The following is a 19,361-nucleotide window of genomic DNA, read 5'->3' as shown; positions in this document are numbered from 1 at the left end:
ACCGGAGAAAAAAAAAAAAAAAAAAAAAAAAAACAAAACAGTATAGGCTGGATGAGCTGGTCAAGTAAAAAACTCAGGCTATTACAGTGGAACAAAAGAAATTAGAGTTGACATGCAAGAAAAACTTGTTGAATCAAAACTCCTCTATGAAAAGGTGTGGCTTTCAGAGTTTCTCATCAACCTAGAGAGTCTATATATGATGCCTGCGATGACTAAAGATATCTTTGTCTCTAGCTAAAGCTAAAAATAAGTAATATATAATTTTAAAAATACATGTGCATTATATATGTATATATGCATGTGTGTTGTCTTAGTTACTTTCTTCATTGCTGGGACAAAATATCCAACACCCACAACTTAAAGGAGAAAAGATAGAGTGAGGCACACATACCTATCTTTACTTTGGCTGATAATTCACTAAGGTTTCAGTCTATAGTCAGGCAGCTCAAAGGTAGAACAGCATGGTGGTAGAGCATAAGTGGAGGAAAGCTGTTCACCTCACGGCAATGAGGAAGTAGAGTGAAGAGAGGGAGAAAAGCCAGGGACAGAGAAAAGGCTTTCCATGCTGTCCCTAGTGACCTGCCTCTTCTAACCAGAACTCACTACCTAATAGCAGCTATAAGTGAGCGGTAAGCCCCCACAAACCCATTGCCTTCCAAAAGCCCTGCCTATGAATGCATGAGGCTTTAGGGGAACTTTACATGTTCATATGTTGCACCCCTGACCCTTCAAAGACTCATGTACATTTCTTCATGAAAAATGCAAAGTCCATCTCTAAAAGTTGCCAAAGTCCTAGCAGTTCCAGCATTGCTGAAAAGCCCAAAGACTTCTCTGAGATTCATGCTGAATTCTTAGCTGTGAGCCCCTATAAAAACCAAAGAAAGTTAGACACTGCTGACATACCATGGCACAGCGTAAACATTTCCATTCCAAAAAGAGAAATAGGCGGATAGAAACCAATGGGACCAAAGCAAAACCTAAACCTAGCAGAGCAAACATTAAGTCCTGTATCTTCAAGTCCCCTGCAAAGTCTCAGGACATGAGCAAAGTGCAGACAAATTTTCTGTGAGAGTATAACGCACATCGTCTTGAGTCTTAACTGCCAATGAAGTCCTCGTTCCCAATTGAATCTTCCTGAGCCTGGTCTTTATCATCTGTATTTCTATCAGCATTCTAGTATTCTAAACTCTAACCAGAATCTCCCTCATGCTTTGCTTACAACATTCTAAGGGTGCCTCTCCAGCCAACCTCTCCAAACCTTTCCAAAGCCTTCTGTTTTTGTTTTTGGTTTTTGGTTTTTTTTTCCGGTACCGGGAATCGAACTCACAACCTCGCGCTTGCCAGGCAGGCGCTGTGCCACTGAGCTAAATCCCCAGCCCCTTTCCAAAGTCTTCTGCCAAACCAGTTCCAAAAAGCTTCTGAACCACATAGTCAAGTACAGTTATAGCAATGCCTCCACTTCTCTGATACCAAAATCTGTCTTGGTCTTTCTCATCACTGAGAAATACCTGACACCCAAAAAGGTTTATTTTGGCTCACATTTCAATCCATGGTTGGTGACTCCAAAAAAGAAGTACCATGGCAAAGGGGCACGGCTGAGGAGAGCTGCTCACGTCACAGTACCCAGGAACCAGCAAGTGAAGGGAGGAGCCATGGAGGGGGATAAACTTTTTCAGGTTATGCCCCCAGTGACCTGCCTCTCCTGATCAGACCTCATCACCTAGCAAGACAAGTACACATGCCCATAATCCAATCACCTTCCAAACCTCTTGCCTATGATTGCATGAGGCTTTAGAGGGACATCTTGATATAAATCATAACATGTGCACACATACCTATCTAGTTCCTCCTAGCTGTCTTAAGTTTGCTCTTTCTACGCCAGGTCTATGGTACTGGTCTTCATTTTTTATCTTCAAAATGATTTCAAGAATTACTAGTATTACCTCAAACAATGCAATGACAAATTACTAAAAAAAGATTCAAAATCCATGCACTCTTAATGTTTATTCTCCAAAATTTTAGTAAGATAAAGTAAGTTCAATGATTTCTCTTTTTTGGAAAAATGTTCTTTTATTCACTCAAATTACTGTTAACCTAAAACTTTAACAATAAACATGTCTATTTTCTTTAAAAACACACAAATCTTTCGATTCAATAAGCACTTGAAGCCCTTTGGCAGTTTGAAAGAAAATTCTCGGCCCTTCTAAGGCAAAGGGTAAACACTAAGTGATGAAAGAGAAACAAGGGATATACAAATAACTCCTGTTTTCATGGGGTTAATCACCAAGACCTTTCATTTAACTAGAGTCCCTTGGTCTCTTTAACCTAACTCAATCTATGCTGGATTTGCTCCATAACACATATGTTCCTTGTACTCCCAGATCAACTAAGCTATCTTCTAGAACCAAATTTTTATAATTTCTGTGTGGTAGGAATGACTCTTTAGAAATGGAGTACCTGCAGCAGAACTGGCTGTCAACTTTTCAGAAAAGCAAATTCTCAGGACCCGCCCTAGACTCTTGGGTGGAGCCAGCAACATGTGTTGAAACAAGCCCTCCAGATAATTCTACTGTATGCTTAAGTTTGAAAACCTCAAGTATGTAGCAGTTAGAAAATGGTTCTTCTATTTGTGAGTCCAAAGGCAGAGACACTTGCATTTTATGTTGATATAAAATAAACAAGGGAGAGGGTGGGGGGAAAGGAAAGAAGAGAAAAGTAAAAAAAGGTGAGGAAAGAAAAGTAAAAAAAGGTGAGAAAAGAAGGAAAAAAATGAAAACAAAGCTTTTGTAAATGGGGAGGGGAAGGGGATGAAGAGAGGGTAGGGAAATGAGAAAAAAAAAGAATCAAGTTATATCATCTATAGGTACAAATTCTCTATGATTAATGTAATCATTATGTAGACCTAAAATGTACCAATAAAATCTGATGAAAATAAAATAAAATAAAGTCACCCAATGTGTTATTTTTATTAGTTAAATGAGAAAATAAGCTGCAATCAGAGACTTAGTCTGTAAAGTATACCTAGGGGTGTCAGTTCCCATGCAGCCTGGTCTCATACAGTATCACTTTCATCCTCTTACATTTAAAGCTCTAAAAAAGGATCTTCATAATGTGAGCCTCAGACACTAGTCCTGTAATAAAACATCAACTATGTCTGAATATACTATACTTTTTAAGGAAGAAAATTTTGTTCTATTTTAGAAATATATTCAATATAGAGTTGACATTTCTAATATTTTCACCTTTATACTTTTAATAGAATGAAAGCAGAATAGTCCATTCTACAAAAGCTTCTGGCCACTTTTATTGCTTTCAGTGTTCTTGCTTTCCATGGGGACAAAGCAGAGCCCTGGTAGGTATATTTTTTATATATATCTACAATGCTAGAGAACTCAAGGTTATATCTGCTCAGTACTAAAACAAAAGACTTGTGAACCCTCAGATTTGTCAGTGTAATATCTTAGCACTACTGCCAAAGCCTAGATAACAAAAAGACACCAAGAACACTAAAGCAAACAGAAGGAAACTCTCACTAGAAAATTACGTTTTGTTCTGCTTCTGTTTATATCAAAATTACTACATTAAAACTTAACTTTGGGGCGGGGATATAGCTCAGTGGTGGAGTGCTTGCCTAGTGTGCTCCAGGTCTGTGTTTGATCCCCAGCACCTTAAAAGAAACAAAACAACACACCTCTTCACTTCCCTGAGATAACTTCATTTTAGAATGGGAAAGACAAGTCTATCGTCCAGATAACAGCTCGTTTTAAACAGCACATAACTCCCATACACCTGTTTCAAAGCACAGAAAAATAAAGAGAACCTTCTAATTATTTGCATACAGGTAGTTCAAACATTAAGCCAATCATAATGAGGAAAAAAAAAAAGACACTTTCTATGCTCCAAATACTGTATATAATTTCAAGTAAAACACAAGCAAATAAAATCAAACCATTAAAAACTACATTAATTGAATTGGGTTCAACCCAGAAATCAAAGAATGATTTAATAATAAGAAATATAAAAATGCGTACTATTATATTAACAAAGAAAAAAGAGCCATGAAAAAAACTACATGATCATCTCAATAGATACCAGAAATTAATAAAATTCAATGGGCTAGGGCTGTAGCTCAGTGGGAGAGCACTTGCCTAGCGTTTGTGAAGCCTTGCGTTCGATTCCCCAGCCCCAGAAGAAAAAAATCCAAAATCTATTTTTGCTAAAACTCACATGGAATAAATAAAATCAAGCTTCTTAAAGGCAATCAATATGCCCACCTAAGTATCACCGTTCCAAAATTTTAGTGCATTCCCATTAAAATAGGGAAAAGAATAGGAATGTCAACTACAACTACTGAGACCACTATTTCTGTTTTGTTTTGTTTTTGTTTTGAGGCAGGGTCTCACTATGCAGTTCAGGCTAGTTTTAAACTCACTCTGTAGCCCAGGCTGGCTTCGAACTCACAGCAGTCCTCCTACCTTAGCCTCCCAAGGTAGGGACTACAGGCATGCCCCACCATGCCCGGCTCTGAGACCACTGTTAAACTTGTTCAAATGCTACTATCTAATCAATCAGTCAAGAATATAATATAAAGGATATTAACTATTTGGAAAGGAAGAGGTGAGATTAGCTTTGCAGGTAATGATTTTGATATTTCAGCAAGCCTAATAATCAACTGAAAACTATTAGAAACAGTAAAAATTTAACAACAAGCCTGTTACAAAATATTATGGTTTATAGCTAGATGTACCCCCAAGGGACTCATGCATTCATAGGCGAGGCTTTTGGAAGGTGACTGGATTATGGGGCTTTATATCTAACTTGCCCGTTAAGAGGTGGGGCTCTGGTAAAAAGAGACAGGCATATGGGGTTGGGGGGGCGTGTCCTGGAAGGATTTATCTCCTTCCCTAGCTCCTCCCTTGACTTTCTGTTTCTCCGTACCAGCTTCTGTTTGATGCCTTTCTGCCATGCTGTCCTTGCTTCTGTGAACTAAAGCCTCTCTATAAACTGTGAGCCAAAAAAAAGCCCTCTTCCCCTTTAAGTTGTGGGTATCAGGTATTGTGTCCTGGTGACAAGAAAATCACTAAGACACAAAAGAAACACAAAAATGTACCAGGCTCTGCAGTTCCATCCCAAGCATTGTAAAAATAAATGGATAAAATACAAAACATCAATAGCTTTCGTACAAACCAATAACAACCAATTAGAAGTCAGGCCCAATGGAGCACAGCTGTAATCCCAGCACATGGAAGGCTAAGGAAGGAAGACCCCAAATTCAAGAGTCCCTATCTCACAACAAAATACTATTTGGGGTGGGGTATGTAGCTCAGTAGTACAGGGACCCTGGGTTCAATTCCCAAGACTGCAGCAAACCAAAACAGAAACAGGAAAGATAAAACAAAAAAAGGCAAATTCTTCTAAACTGAAGCTATTTTGCTTCAGCACAATTTCACAATTTATACTAAAAGCCCTAAATTTCATATTCTTTTCTTCTAGATATTCTAGCTCTAGGAATTCAACCCCAAAATACTTGTCAAAGTCACTAAAATGTATGTATAAAAAGCCAGGTATAGTTGTGTACACCTGTAATTAAAGCCACTTGAGGCCTCTCAGAAGACATAGCTCAGTGGTAGCATGTGTGATGCCCCGGGTTTAGTTCCCATAATGGAAAAAAAAAGTACGTAGAAGGAAATTTACCACTGGGGTGGCAATGGCTAAAGAATATATCAAGCTATTATAAAGATAATGCCACATGTATTGTATTGCAAATACACCTAAAATATATGGAGAAAAAGATTATATCAGTCTATTTTTGAAAATGGTGATATGTATAAGAAATGTCTAAAATGCAAAAAAAACTGGAATACTTTGAGTGGCAGAGGTAATTTTTCTTTGTATTTTGTCTTCTTTGTTTTCTTTATACTTTGTATTATAAGGAAAGTATGGTTTCCTTTATAATCAGAGTAAAAGATTTTCATTTATATATATTTTTTAAATTTAGAAATACTTATATATATTTATATATATTTAAATCTTCCTTTCTCTCATTTTCTTACATCACATATAGGCTTGAATTCCCACCTGTTGAGGTAGATCAGCCCACTTCTGAGATGTGCACTACAGAAAACTGCCTAATCTTCATTTTCTAAAGAAAGGTTCTTCTGTACAATCCCAGGGAAAACACAGATACATTTAAAAAGACTAAAAACGTAGTTGCAATACAAAATAATCAGTATGTGCATGAAAATGCTACCATGAATATGAAAAATTAAGCAGCTATTAAAGTAAAAGTACTGCAGTCTGGAAACATTTTTCTTTTAAATTGTTTTATTGCTCTCAAATTGTATGTATGTATGTATGTATATATGTATGTAGCAGTACTGTGGATTGAACGCAAGGTTTTCACACTGAGTTACATCCCAGCTCTTTTTATTTTGAGACAAGGCCTTATAAAATCACTAAGTTGCTCAGGCTAGGCTTAAACTTGGGATCTTCCTGCCTCAGCCTCCTGGAGGACCTGAATTATAAGTGTGCACCACCATGTCCAGTTTCAGAGTATTTTTAAAATATGTGAAATTAAGGAAAAGAAGATTAAGAAGGCTATTTCCCCATTTCCACGGTCTACTTTTCCAATCTTTGCTGCTACTGCTATATATTCTCTTAGTATTAAAATGAGGAGAAACCTTTAGATTCTTTTATCTGTTCTCTTTTTCATAACCTTATTTCATTCATTCATTCACTCACTCATTTCATAAAAAAAAAAAAAAACAAGATAATTCAAAAAAACATTCTGAACACAGTATATACCTATAAAAATGTGGAAAAATGTTTACTCCTACTCTCCACAAATACTTTAATTGGCTTGCTTATTTAATTATATATTTATTTATATTTTGGTATTAGGGATGCACTCAGGGCGTTTGTTCTAAGCTAAATCCCCAGTAATTTTTTATTTTGAAACAGGGTATTGCCAAGTTGCTAAATTGCCTATGCTGGGCTCAAACATGACTTTAAATGGTTTCTTATATATCTTTTCAGAATTGTAATTATGCATGTATATTTTTACTCTTTTTCTCTCAACACAAAAAGTAACACACTAAAAACTCAATATAACATATTCAAAGGAACTAAAATCAGCATACTATAGGGATATATACATACCCATGTTTATTGTGGTGCAATTTATAATAGCCACAATATGGAACCAGTCTAAGTCCTGTCAACAGATGAATGGATAAAGAACATGTGGTATATACACACACTGGAGTATTATTCAGCCATAAAGAACAAAATTTTGTCATTTGCAGAAAAATAGATGGGTGTGGAGAACATCATGTTGAGTGAAACAAGCTAGACTTAGATAAATATCATATGATCAAAGTATATGAATTAAAATCCAATATTTATAAAGTTAATAAGCACTAATAATAAAAAACACAAAAACTGAAGACAATTGAAAAATTATGCAAGTAAAAATCAAAATTCTGCATGTATCAGACATAAGTCTTATTTCTTCTTTATAACTACACAATATTTCGTGGTTTGGGGTGTACCATGGTCTACTTAACCAGTTCTCTTTGATGGACCCTAAAGTCATTTCAATCATGCTATTACAAAAAATAATGCAAAGCATAACCACACATATCAAATTCATTTCTAAATACGCTTCTGATAAGGCCTCTGAAATGATTTAGGAGATTGTGTTACCATAAAGTCACACGTTTTTTGGGCTGAAAAATTAACCGTTTTTCTAGTTCTCATTATATACAAAAACTTCTATAGACAAAGCAACTGTACCCTCAGGAGATTTATATCATGAAAACTGAACAACTAAACAGAATACTCTGGGCTGGGGCTGAGCGCTTGACTGGCAAGTGCAACGTCATGAGTTCGAGTCCCAGTACCAGAAAAAAAAAAGAATACCCAGGATATACTCATTTCTATTAAAATGCATGTACATATGTATATACACGTCAATATTCACAGAAAATATAAAATATGTCTATCAAAACATTAACCATTATATCAGGAGTGTTGGATCTATAAAGTGCTGAGGTAGTCTCTTTCCTTCTTGCTTATCAATGTTTTCTAATATAAATACATATTTCTGTAATATAAAACTTAAAACCAACACATTAACTCAAACTACATTACATTCCTTTAGTCTGTCTTATATTGATATAGTGCTTCAGAGTGCTCAAATATTACTTCTTTTGAAAAATATTTCTTAGCACTCCCTATATTCCGAACAGCTCTGTTCTGCTGATTTAGATAGAATTTTATTCTTATCTCTATCACCTCACTTATCACATGATAAATCAGTTGTTCATCCATCTATCTCCCTTGCTTGCTTGTGAGCTCCTTTAGAAAAAGTTGGATTACATTTTCAGTATCTTGAACAGTGTATGACAGAAAGAAGATTCATACATACTGAAGTAAATGATCTCACTACCTTGTAATGATTACCAGAATTCACTATGTGTGTTACTAAATCATTACAGACATGGCCAACAACCTGAGAATGTTAAGCTCTCCTCATAAAACTTGTACCCATTATTGAGTAGCTAAGGTCATAGTTAATTCATTTGGGACATGGTCTCTGGCCAAGCCCATTTGTGAGCTTGTGATTTTTGACTGTTTGATTTTTGAATTTGTTTTTTCAACCTACAGGGAATATTCAGCAAACTTTATCACATTTTTATATCTGTACTTTTGCACTTGCTGGTTTGTCCTTGAAATGGTACCTCAAGATTTCATTTACCTAGAAAATATTCTTGCTCAACATTTAAGGATCAGCTTAGGGGCCAGGGTTGTAGCTCAGCCATAGAGCAAGTGATTAGCAAGAGAGAGGCCCTATATTTAATGCCCAGCAAGGGTGTGTGTGTATGTGCGTGTATGTGAATGGGGGATCAGTTAAATAATAACTTGTCTGGGAAACCTTCAAACTCACCCTCCCTATCCTTGTAAGAAAAGTTGAGGATTCCTCAAATCAGATACCTGTGTATCTATTACTACACATCAAGTGCTGAAGTAAGGGCCAAGGATAGAGAGATAGTGATGCACACCTGTAATCCCAGCACTCTGGGAGGCTGAGGCAGGAAGATTGCAAGTTTGAGCCCAGCCCCAGCACTTAGTGATTTTGTGAGACCTTGTCTCAAAATAAAAAAATAGAAAAGGACTGGGATGTAATCAGTGTAAAGGTCCAATACTGAAAAAAGAAAACAGAGATGAAGCTCTGGACGCTGCTGCCCTCATGGAGCTTATAATATAGTACAGAAAACAGTCATAAGAACAACTATTCACAATACTACTAAATGCAAGAGGAAGATGTTCCCAATATCTGGTATGTCCATCATTTTGCTAGTTTATTAAATATTACCTCTGATCATGTTAGATATGTATTTGAATTATAAAGTGCACAAAACTCTAGGACTGCTACCCTTTATCTTCTGAAGAAACTGTCTTCAAGGAGTTCTTTTTATGTAGTCTACTGTCTGTGAGACAGATAATGCATGAAACCAACTAGACTGCTTTGGATATAAGAATACAGTCTAGGGATCAGTGCCTCAGCTAAGGACAATGTATAAAATGAATTTGAAGGAGATCAATAACCAAACACACGCCTTGGCCTAAAATCTTGCCCTATTTCAGCTATTCAAGAGGCTGAAGCAGGAGGACTGCAAGCTTGAGGTCAGCCTGGGCAACTCAGTGAGAGATCCTCTCTCAAAATATTTTTTAAAAATTTTCTTTGCCCAGCAGAGGTCCTCCACTTTAGAATATAACAGATCGTTCCTAAGAGAGTATTCTCTTAGGAAAATGTAAACATTGGTGGACAAAGTAAAAGAAAATACGTGTCTAGATGTCAAATCCTACCCTAAATACTGCTAAATTATTTTTCTATGAAGTTTTGCAAGCAAGAAAGCCAAGAGACAATATGGATGCCAAAATGATTTCTTGTTCATTCACCCTTCATCACTAAAAGCAATATGCGTGAAGGCCTATGCTTAAAACTCTCAAGTGTCCAACATACCACTTTTAAAACACTTTTAAAATTAGAAAACAGGTTCAAAAGTCCAAAAGCCTGACTAAAGTCACTTGCATGGTAGATGGCAGAGCCAGAATTCAAAGAATTCAGGTCAACATAGATCTTCTACAAAATCCTACCAGTTAAATGGGCAAATGGTTTCAAAATTAACAAATGACAAGTAGAGGTTAACAGAGGTCAATGAGAGGGGCTCATGGGGAAGAGTTTATGCAAAAGAATGGAACAGAAATGTTCTGGAATTACCCTTGGAGATGCAAAGTGGAAGGGGTACAAAAGGTTTCACCCTGGTCAAATTAATCTGTAATTTCAATTGAACCAAGCTTAGTTGTCTTTCTTATTCCAATATGAGAGCCAACACTAGGCCTGTAATCCTAGCACTTAGGAGACTGAGGCAGAATCGCTATGAGTTTGAGAACAGCCTGGGCTACATAGTGAGTTCAAGGCCACCCTTGAGTTACATAACAAGACCCTGTCTCAAAAAACAAAAAATAAATAAAATAAAATTGAAGCCCAGCCCAGGCAACTCAGCAACTTAGACCCTTTCTCAAAATTAAAAATAAAAAGTTTTTTAAAAGGGCATGGGATGGGCAGGGGATATAGCTCAGCGGCATAAGAGCTTGCCTGGCAAGCCTGAGGTCATGAGTTAGATTCCTGGTACCAAAAATAGAAAAATAAAAAATAAAAGGGCATGGGATATAGCTCAGTGTGAAGGGTCTGAGTTCAATCCCTAGTACCACCACTAACAAAAAAAAATCCATCAAACAAGACTTTAATCTCTAGCTTGACTTACAGTAAGTGTTCAATCAGTATCTGTTGAATAAATAAGTGAATAAATTATCAAAGAAGCAAAAGAAACATTCTCCTGAGGATGAGGGGGGTATAACCATGAAAATGACTCAATGGGTCACTTAAAAGTACAGCTGATCCTCATTATTTGTGGATCTCATATTTACAAATTCACCTATTTGCTAAAATTTATGTGTAACCCCAAAACACATGTTGAGTTTTTCGTGCCACCCGCCCCCCTACCAGGAATCGAACTTATGACCTCGTGCTTGCCAGGCAAGTGCTGTGCCGCTGAGCTAAATCCTCAGCCCCTCATATTGCGTTTTTGAGGTCACTTGTGGATATGCATTATAGTGGCAAAAAATCTATTGCCCCTTGCATATGTCCCAAACCAAGGTGGAATAAGGCAATGCCAGGCCTTCTTGGTTCAATTCTCAACCGATGATCAGAGGACAGAGACAGTAGGGGGCAGTGAAGTGTAAGGCTAGAAGCTCTCTAGCTTTGGGGCCAAAAGGACAGGGTTTGAATCCTAACTCTGGCATGAATGGTGGCCCCAGACAAATCACTTAACACTTCTGAACTTCACTTCTGTTGTAAATACGTAAAGAAAAAGGCATGTACTAAGATTTAAGTTTATAATCCACATGAGACAGGTAAATTCAGACACTGGCACTCAGTAAGTCTAGAGCAGTAGGAGATGAAGCCAGAATACCCTGTATACAACCAAACTACAGAACCTCTCTCTGCATACATTTAATTTTTGGTTTATAGGTCTGTCCTCCACTAAACAGTGAGATTGTCAAGGTCAAAGTCCCAAAAGAAACCACAGCTCTAGCCCTCTAAACTTGCAAACAAGTAATTACTAAATGCAAATATACCTGAAAAGGCTATACAAAAAACTGGTTTTCAAGTCCAACCCTATATCAATTTACCAGCCCACTTGGATATGTGTGAAAAATTCAAGACATCTGAAACCTGTCCAGGATTTTTCTCTGATGACTGCTATAACTCTGTCACAAATTATTATTATTATTCTAGATACTTAGGCATTTTTTTAAGGATAGTTTTTTAAACCCTTGTTCTTTTTAGTACAATTTTCTTTTTTTTTTTTGGTACTGGGAATCAAACTTAGGACCTCATGCTTGCCAGGCAGGTGCAGTACCACTGAGCTAAATCCCCAGCCCCTTTAGTACAATTTATTAACCGGGCTCAAACATATGGTCCATTAGACAATGTTGTCACCTCAGAGTAAAAGATTCCTTTTAATTCACTCTCTAATAGACTTACTTGTATATACACAAAGTAAAATCTAAACATATGGAAGCATATTGATATATATGTTAGAAGGTAGATAAGAAAAACAATACTCTTTTCACAAAAAGCTTCCAAAATCCTATCCAAAACATAGTGAACCTGTTAAACTCAGTTTATATTTCTCTACTGAGAACGAGAAAAAAATTCTAGTTTATGTAAACTCACGAAACCTAAGTACTGTGAGAATGTACAAGGTTTTGTATGTGTGTATATTCTGTCTCTGCCTCTTTCTCTCTCTCTCATACATACAGAGCATAAGGGGTCTATCAATCTTACTCTTGTATTTTAATTTTTTCCAACTTCCAAAAGAAAACTCACTATTCAATATCTAAATTAAAAATGTTTCCAAACCTCCAAAATTTCAATCAAAACTAGCAGTAGTGTGTTACTTTCCTCCATAAGATTCTTTACATAATTCTATTTAGGAAGTTGGGGATACAGCTCAGTGGTAAAAATATTTGTCTACCACTCTTGAGGCCCTGGGTTCAATTCTCAGCTCTGCCGCAAAAAAGTGTATTTAGGTGTGAACTATTACCGAGAAACATATGGCTAGAATCCACACTACTGCAAACCAAATGGCTATACTATGGAGGTAAATACAAACTCTGTGTGAAAAGAGAAATATCATTTTAAAATATATTCAGTGCTGTTATTATCCACTCCAAAATTGGGTGTGATTAAATCACATCGTGCTGTATTACAGCTGAAGTATGTCCTATATTTTATGACAATCTAGCATGGCCAGGCCCTTACTTATAGTGGAACCTCTGACTCTTTAAGCTCCTTAAAGTATAACCCAATGTTACCCGCTTAAAAAAAATAATAAAATTTGAAATCTGTTGTTGCCGGTAAACTCTTCCTACCCACATTTTCAGCGTTTATCAGTACGAGAACTGTGCTGGGACAAAGATTCTAGAAGGGTATAACGATGAAACGTCCTCCTAAGGGAGGTAAAAATAGTTGACACCAACAGAACCGATGGAAGTTCCCGACCTTGCGAAGCTCCCTGCTCGGTGCGGTCCGACTCTCTCAAATTCTTCCGTCCGTCTTCCGTCCGCCCTGCAACCGCCTGGAAGAAGCAAGTGGAAAATGTTAGTTTCTAAGGAAGATGAGGATGAGAGGCAGGGGACCGGGTGAAATGCTCAGGGCGAAGGACTCCGCCGCTGGAGACACGGCGGGAAAGCGAGCAGAGTCTCCGGGTGAGGTCCGCGGGAGGAGGGCTGGCGACAGAGGGAGGCGGAGGGGCTGCAGAAACGCGGAGGACGCCCGGGACGCCCACGGGGGCGCGCCCCTTCCCCGCCGGGAGGGCGAGGCGGGCGGGTGTGCGGCTGCCCGGTCCGCCCAGCAGGGCTGCGGCGCAGCGCTGAGGATCCACAGCCCGGGATCCGCTCCTACGCGAACAAGGGCTGGACAGGACTCCAGGGCTGGGGGTGCGGCGGGGGCACCTGTCCAGAGAAACAGGGGCCGAGAACCCGCACAACTCCCACGGGGCGGGTGACCAGAGCTGACGCACCTCCTCGCCCGCCGTCGCGCCGGGGGACCCCGAGGACTCCCTCGCCCTGCAGGCGGTGGGGCGGGCGCGCGCCACCCCTTCACTGTCTCGATGGGGATGAAGAGGGGGCGCGGGGCGCCCTTCGATTCGCAGGTCCCGGCGTCCGAGTCCACCTGGGTTGACCAGAAGCTCCGTTTCTGGACCGTACTCTACCACTCTCCGAGAGCCTGAGCCTTCGCCGCAGACGCTGTCGACGCCAGGACAGTCTCGGCCTTTAGTACCAAAACGTGAGCCACAGCACCGGAGAAGCGCCACTAAGCTCCCTCTCACCGCACACAGGCTTCTCACCCCGCCCCCGAACCCAAGCCATTGGTTGCTGGGCACCGCCCCGTTCGTCTATTGGGCCGAGGAAGCTGCCACTCAGTCACCTTAGTCGCGCATATGTGATTTTCATTGGTGTCAATGTGAAGCAGTGTCCGCCTACTGCCTCAGAGGTCCAGCGTGTGATTGGTCCTAACGTCTGTCCTTTCGCTCCTTACGTTCTTTCCCTGGGGTGGAAAGCTTACTTACTGGAGATCCGGGCTCTGATTGACCGAAAGGGCGCTGCTCTGGTCCTGGATGGGCTCTGGGCTAAGGACTTGTCTGGCTGCCACGTGAGGGAGGAGCCTCAGGCTCAGCTCCTCCGGTTTGTTTACACAGGCTTTTGCTCCGGCTTCGTCCATTGGCTGAAGCCGCAGCCATTCCCACAGGGTTTAGCCAACTCAGTCTAGCGTGATGGGGGGAAGGGTGGATGTACGCGCCTGCCGGGGATTTCCCCCGCCGTCAGTTACGGAGGGAGCGCCGGTGGCGCAGGCTTGGCGTTCATCTGCGTGGCGAAAAATTAATGCATTGGGCTCCTTTGGAGACTAGAAGGAAACAGGGACGCTTCCACATTTTAAGAAACAAACCCATAATTTTCGGTGCTTAAAAACGAATTCATTGGCTGGGCGTGGTGGCGCAGGCCTGTAATCACAGCATTTGGGAGGCTGAGGCAGGAGGATCACAGCAAATTCGAGGCCAGCCTGAACTGTGTAGTGAGACCCTGTCTCAAAAAGACCAAAGGGGCGGGGGGAATTCAACTACTATAGGTACCTCATCTGAGTGGAATCATACAATATTTGTCCTTTTGTGTTTGATTTATTTTTTTTAAAGCGTTCCAAGTTCATGTGTCAGGTTTTTTTGTTTGTTTTAATCCCAGTACTGAGGATCCAACCCAGAGAGCAGTGAGCTACATCCCCAGTCTTTTTATTTTTTAGACAGTCTCACTACATTCCCAGGCTGGCCTTGAACTTGTGATCTTCCTGCTTCAGCCTCCAGAGTGGCTGGAATTATAGGCATGCATCACCATGCCCAGCTTCATTCCTTTTTAAGGCTTAATAATATATCATTATATGTATAGATCACATTTTGTTTATCCATTCATCTGCTGTTGGACGTTTGGATTGTTTCTAACTTTTGCCTGCTGTGAATAATAGGAAAAGTTATTTACAATAGTAAGAATATTAGTGTACTAACATTACACCAGTGTTAACATATCTGTACACTGGTATGAATTTTTGTGTACAAATACCTGTTCGAGTCCCTGTTTTAAATTATTTTGAGTATATACCTAGAGTGGGATTGTTAGATTATATGAAATTTCGTTTATTTTTTATTACCTGCCGTACTGTTTTCCACAGTGGCTGAACCATTTTTTATTCCCTTGAACAGTGCATATATGTTCCCATTTCTTCTCATCCTTACCAGTGCTTGTTGTTTTCTTCCTTTCTTTTTTCTTTCTTTTTAATAATAGCCATACTAATGAGTGGTATATTTTCAGTTAGGTTTGGTTTGAATTTCCCTAATGATTATTTATGTCAAGGATCATATTGGCCACTTGTGTATAGTTTAGAAAAATGTCTTTTCAAGTCCTTAGCCTATTTTTTGTCGTCTTAAATTGTAATAAAATAGATAATTTCATATTACATAGAGAGTAAGTCCATCCACGCATTGTTGATAAAATTTTTAGAAATAATTTCTATAAAAAGTTGAGTATTTGATTGGGAATTATTTATTATAGTGTGACTTCTACAGGTACAGAATTTTATCACCCTATTCTTTTAATTTTGTGACATTTTAAAAATACAGAAAAGTACAAAAAATAAGACAAGATATCCATATACCACAATGCAGAATTAGTGAGTATCTTCATATATTTACTTCCAGAGAAATAGATGTTTATATAAAAAGATGAAGCCCCTCCTCTCCCCCTCCTCCCACACTCACTCCCATCCCTCTCCACTCTTCACAGGCCACCCTCAAAAGTCTGGTCTGTATCCTTCCAATCGATTTCAAAAACATTTACATATGTATGTGTATCCATTAGCGATATAAAGTGTTGAACTTCATCAAGGAAATGTTTATAATTCAAATTTACAAAGTCATTGTACTGTATGCATCATTCTCCAACTTTTTTCCTTCAACCTTTTTTTAGGTACTTCCATGAACATGTGGCTCTCGTCTGTTGCACTTTTATAGATATACGTGTACTATTACATCATAAGAACTTTCCATTTTATTCTAGATGGATATTTGAATTGTTTCCAATATCTGGCTACTACACATTCAGCCAGAGAGAAATTCCTGGTATTTCCTGAGCATACACGTAGTAAAACTAATTATGTATTTTTCAACTTGTTACAAGGAATGTTTTCCTGCTCCTAAGGTCATAAACATTTTTAGTGTACTAGCTTTTAATAATTGTCTTCAATTACTGTGAGTTTTACTTTTCTGTGTAATCCATGGTCCATTCTCTATCCTTGGAGAACAAATTACTTCCGAATAATTCCTCATCTCCCACACTGTTTACATATGAAGGGCTTCTCTCCGGTGTGAGTTCTCTGGTGTCTAATGAGGTTTGACTCCTGTATGAAAGCTTTCCCACAATCTTTCCACTCAAAAGCTTTCTTTCCAGTGTGAATTTTCTGACGGGTAAGGAGGTTCTCCTTCTGGCTGAAAGACTTTCCACAATCATTACATTCAAAAAGTTTCTCTACAGCATGAGTGTTCTGATGTTTATTTTTCCCCCATTCATTACATTCAAAAGGTTTCTTTCTAGTATGAAAATGCTCATGCACATAGCACACTCAAAGCTTTCTCTGTAGTATAAAATTCTAATATTTAGTGACAGTATGCTATGTTCACTGGTTTTTCTCCAACATGAATTTCTCTTGCTCAATGAGATGTCACCTAGCTAATGGCTTTTCAATATTCCTTAGAAGCACAGGGTGTCTCTTCAGCATGACTTCTCAGTTTAGTGAGACATGTGAATAAATGTTTACCCACATTCAGTAAATTCATAGGATTTCTCTCCAATGAGGAATGCTCTGCTATCTGACAGGGTACAAAGGGATTTCCACAGACTTACAAGGGGCTATTATCACAAGGAGTAAACCCTGGTAGGGGACTTCCAAATTAATAAAATTGCTGATTCATTTCTACACAGCTTTCCTCATAATTAAGTCTAAATTATCTTTCCAAATCAAAATTTCAAAAAGGTATTGCCTTAAGAGAAATAAGGTCTGTGAGAAAAGGAAGGATTTTTCTAATTTTCTTATAGTCACTGTTTTTTCCCATCAGTGTTTATTAGAGAAGGATGCAACTTGCCTCCCAAGTCTTCATGTCTCTTCATCTGTTCATTGTTTTCTCAGGATTATTCTAGACAGACTCTTTCCATTTTTTTCTCCACCATCCAGTTTGTCTTCTTCAATGGAAGATTGTATCCATTTTGGTCTCTTTAAAACCTGCTACTGGGGAAAATGACACAGCACTAAACTGTTATTGCTGTGACCAAAGTACCATTCTAGAATTCAGAAGGAGCCCTCTGGGGCCTCTGGGCCATCTGAAGGATGAGAAAGGTGTACTTTCCAGAGATGCACAAGGACGTGGCCCTCCTGCTTTCGCGTCGCATGTACCGAGATGCCGTACCAACCCGCGGACAAAGACCAAAATGTCCCCTTTGCCTAGTTTTAAATCATGTTTGCGATTTTTTTTCTTAGTCATAGGAGTTCCTTATATATTCTGGACATTAATTCTTTATCAGATATGATTTGCAAGTGTTTTATTCTCTGGGCTTCCTTTTCTATCTCTTGACAGTGTCTTTTAATGCTCTAGGAGTATTTCTGATTGTGCAAGGACATCATGTGGCCTTGAAGAACCTGTTTTTCAAAGCTATGAGATCACCCAAGCCCTTCTCTCACCATACACCTGAAGGCGAATTTAGGAAAAGAAGCAGTAAACAGAATGGGGAAGTTATCACAGAGATAGGTTTTGTGTTTGTTTTGTTTTGTTTTCTGAAAAAGTCAAACATTATGACCCAAAGCTTTAAACCAGAGTGGATATGTAGTTTTTGTTGTTGTTCCCCTGACAACTCATAACATTTCCTAGGATAAAATCAGATCAGCTGGAGAGAGAAAAAAAAATCAATAGACACAGCAGCAGGGTTTTTGGAGTAGCTGCAGCTACCCCCGTGGCCTTTCTGCACATTTTCAGGGACCCCAAGGAATAATATAAAGAATATGTGGCTCAGCAGGGGATTCCATGAAAGGGGCTCTCTAAGTCTTCTCTCAAGATAGTTGTCCTATCCACTCATGTTAGAAGCAGGAAGACTCCTGCAATCCAGGGTCACCAACCCAGGCAAATTTCCATTCTATATTTGTAGATGTGCATTCACTCACTCATCCATGGCCCATCAGCCCTGGCAGCCAAGTTACAGGCCTAGGATCTTTCTAGAATGGCACTGACCAAAATAACAGACCTAAAGATACTAGGAAGTGGTTAGTGTAGAGGGCTGGTGTAAGTTTTCTTGAACAGGTTAGGGCTAGCAAGATTTAAACTTGTCAAAGGAGGGAGCACTGGGAGCTTTCTTGCTGGTTTGTGTGTGAAGGAACAGGGAGAGCAGAAATTGAAAGCTGTCTGTGATCAAATATAAAAACTGGAGGTAGGTTCTTCATTACAAACTTTAATTCAAGCCAAAGCGTTTTCATAGCAATAGAGATAGGAAGATGTAGCAAATCGGTCTACACTGGCCTCAGTTCCCTACCAGATGCCACCTGTGGGGAAATCAGCCCACCCCAGTCTTTCCCCAGACAAGTGCCACTTGCAGGAACCTAGTCCTGCTAGTTTATCACTCTGATTCAGGGCAAATGAAGATGAAAGACAGAGTTAGCTTAGCATGCAGACAGCCAGGGAGCTCTTGCCTCTAGTGGGCAAAGTAGCCCCAAGTGTCTGGCTCATCCTGCTTTTATTCACTCAAGTATGGGTACAAGCAATTATAGTAACACAAGATTCATCTGCCTCCATTAACCATAAGTACACGTCCAGGGAAACAAAGTGATCTCAGCTGCACTGACTTTTCCCTAAAACTGGCAACGCGCCATCATTCCTGCATGTTGCTTTTCTCCTTTGTGCTTACAGAGGAGGCCAATTAGGTCTCAATTCTCCTTAACTGGTCTCCCAGAAGGAAGGGCCTACAAGTTTCCAGAAAGAAACAGATCACATAAAAAAAACAAATCAGGAGTTAGAAGAAAATTAGACTTTCCAAACCAAACCAGTAAATACTTTCAAAATTTTGAGGGATAATTATTTCAGAGCTACAAATTTATACTGATCACAATTTTGAAGTAGTGTGAGTGGAATAAAAACATTTTC

The 19,361-nt window shown here is 39.1% G+C and overlaps 1 protein-coding gene across 2 annotated transcripts in view; it reads right to left on the bottom strand.

Annotated features, from left to right (window-relative positions):
- Paip2b (poly(A) binding protein interacting protein 2B) overlaps nt 1–13,982 on the bottom strand; it is a 33,508-nt gene extending 19,526 nt beyond the window's left edge. The window contains exons 1-2 of one of the 2 annotated variants that reach the window (XM_005385602.2): nt 13,656–13,982; nt 13,136–13,211 (exon numbers count right to left, since the gene is read on the bottom strand). The gene's annotated coding sequence lies outside the window, so the exon portion shown is untranslated. Of the gene's footprint in view, nt 1–3,691; nt 3,748–13,135; nt 13,212–13,655 lie in introns of those variants that run through there. The other variant, XM_013514637.1, reaches the window with a different exon arrangement.
- Between the last annotated feature and the right edge of the window lie 5,379 nt (nt 13,983–19,361).

This window comes from Chinchilla lanigera, unplaced genomic scaffold (assembly GCF_000276665.1).
Source record: "Chinchilla lanigera isolate Chin_1 unplaced genomic scaffold, ChiLan1.0 scaffold00023, whole genome shotgun sequence".
NCBI lineage: Eukaryota > Metazoa > Chordata > Mammalia > Rodentia > Chinchillidae > Chinchilla > Chinchilla lanigera.
This window is presented reverse-complemented; position numbering and strand designations above follow the sequence as displayed.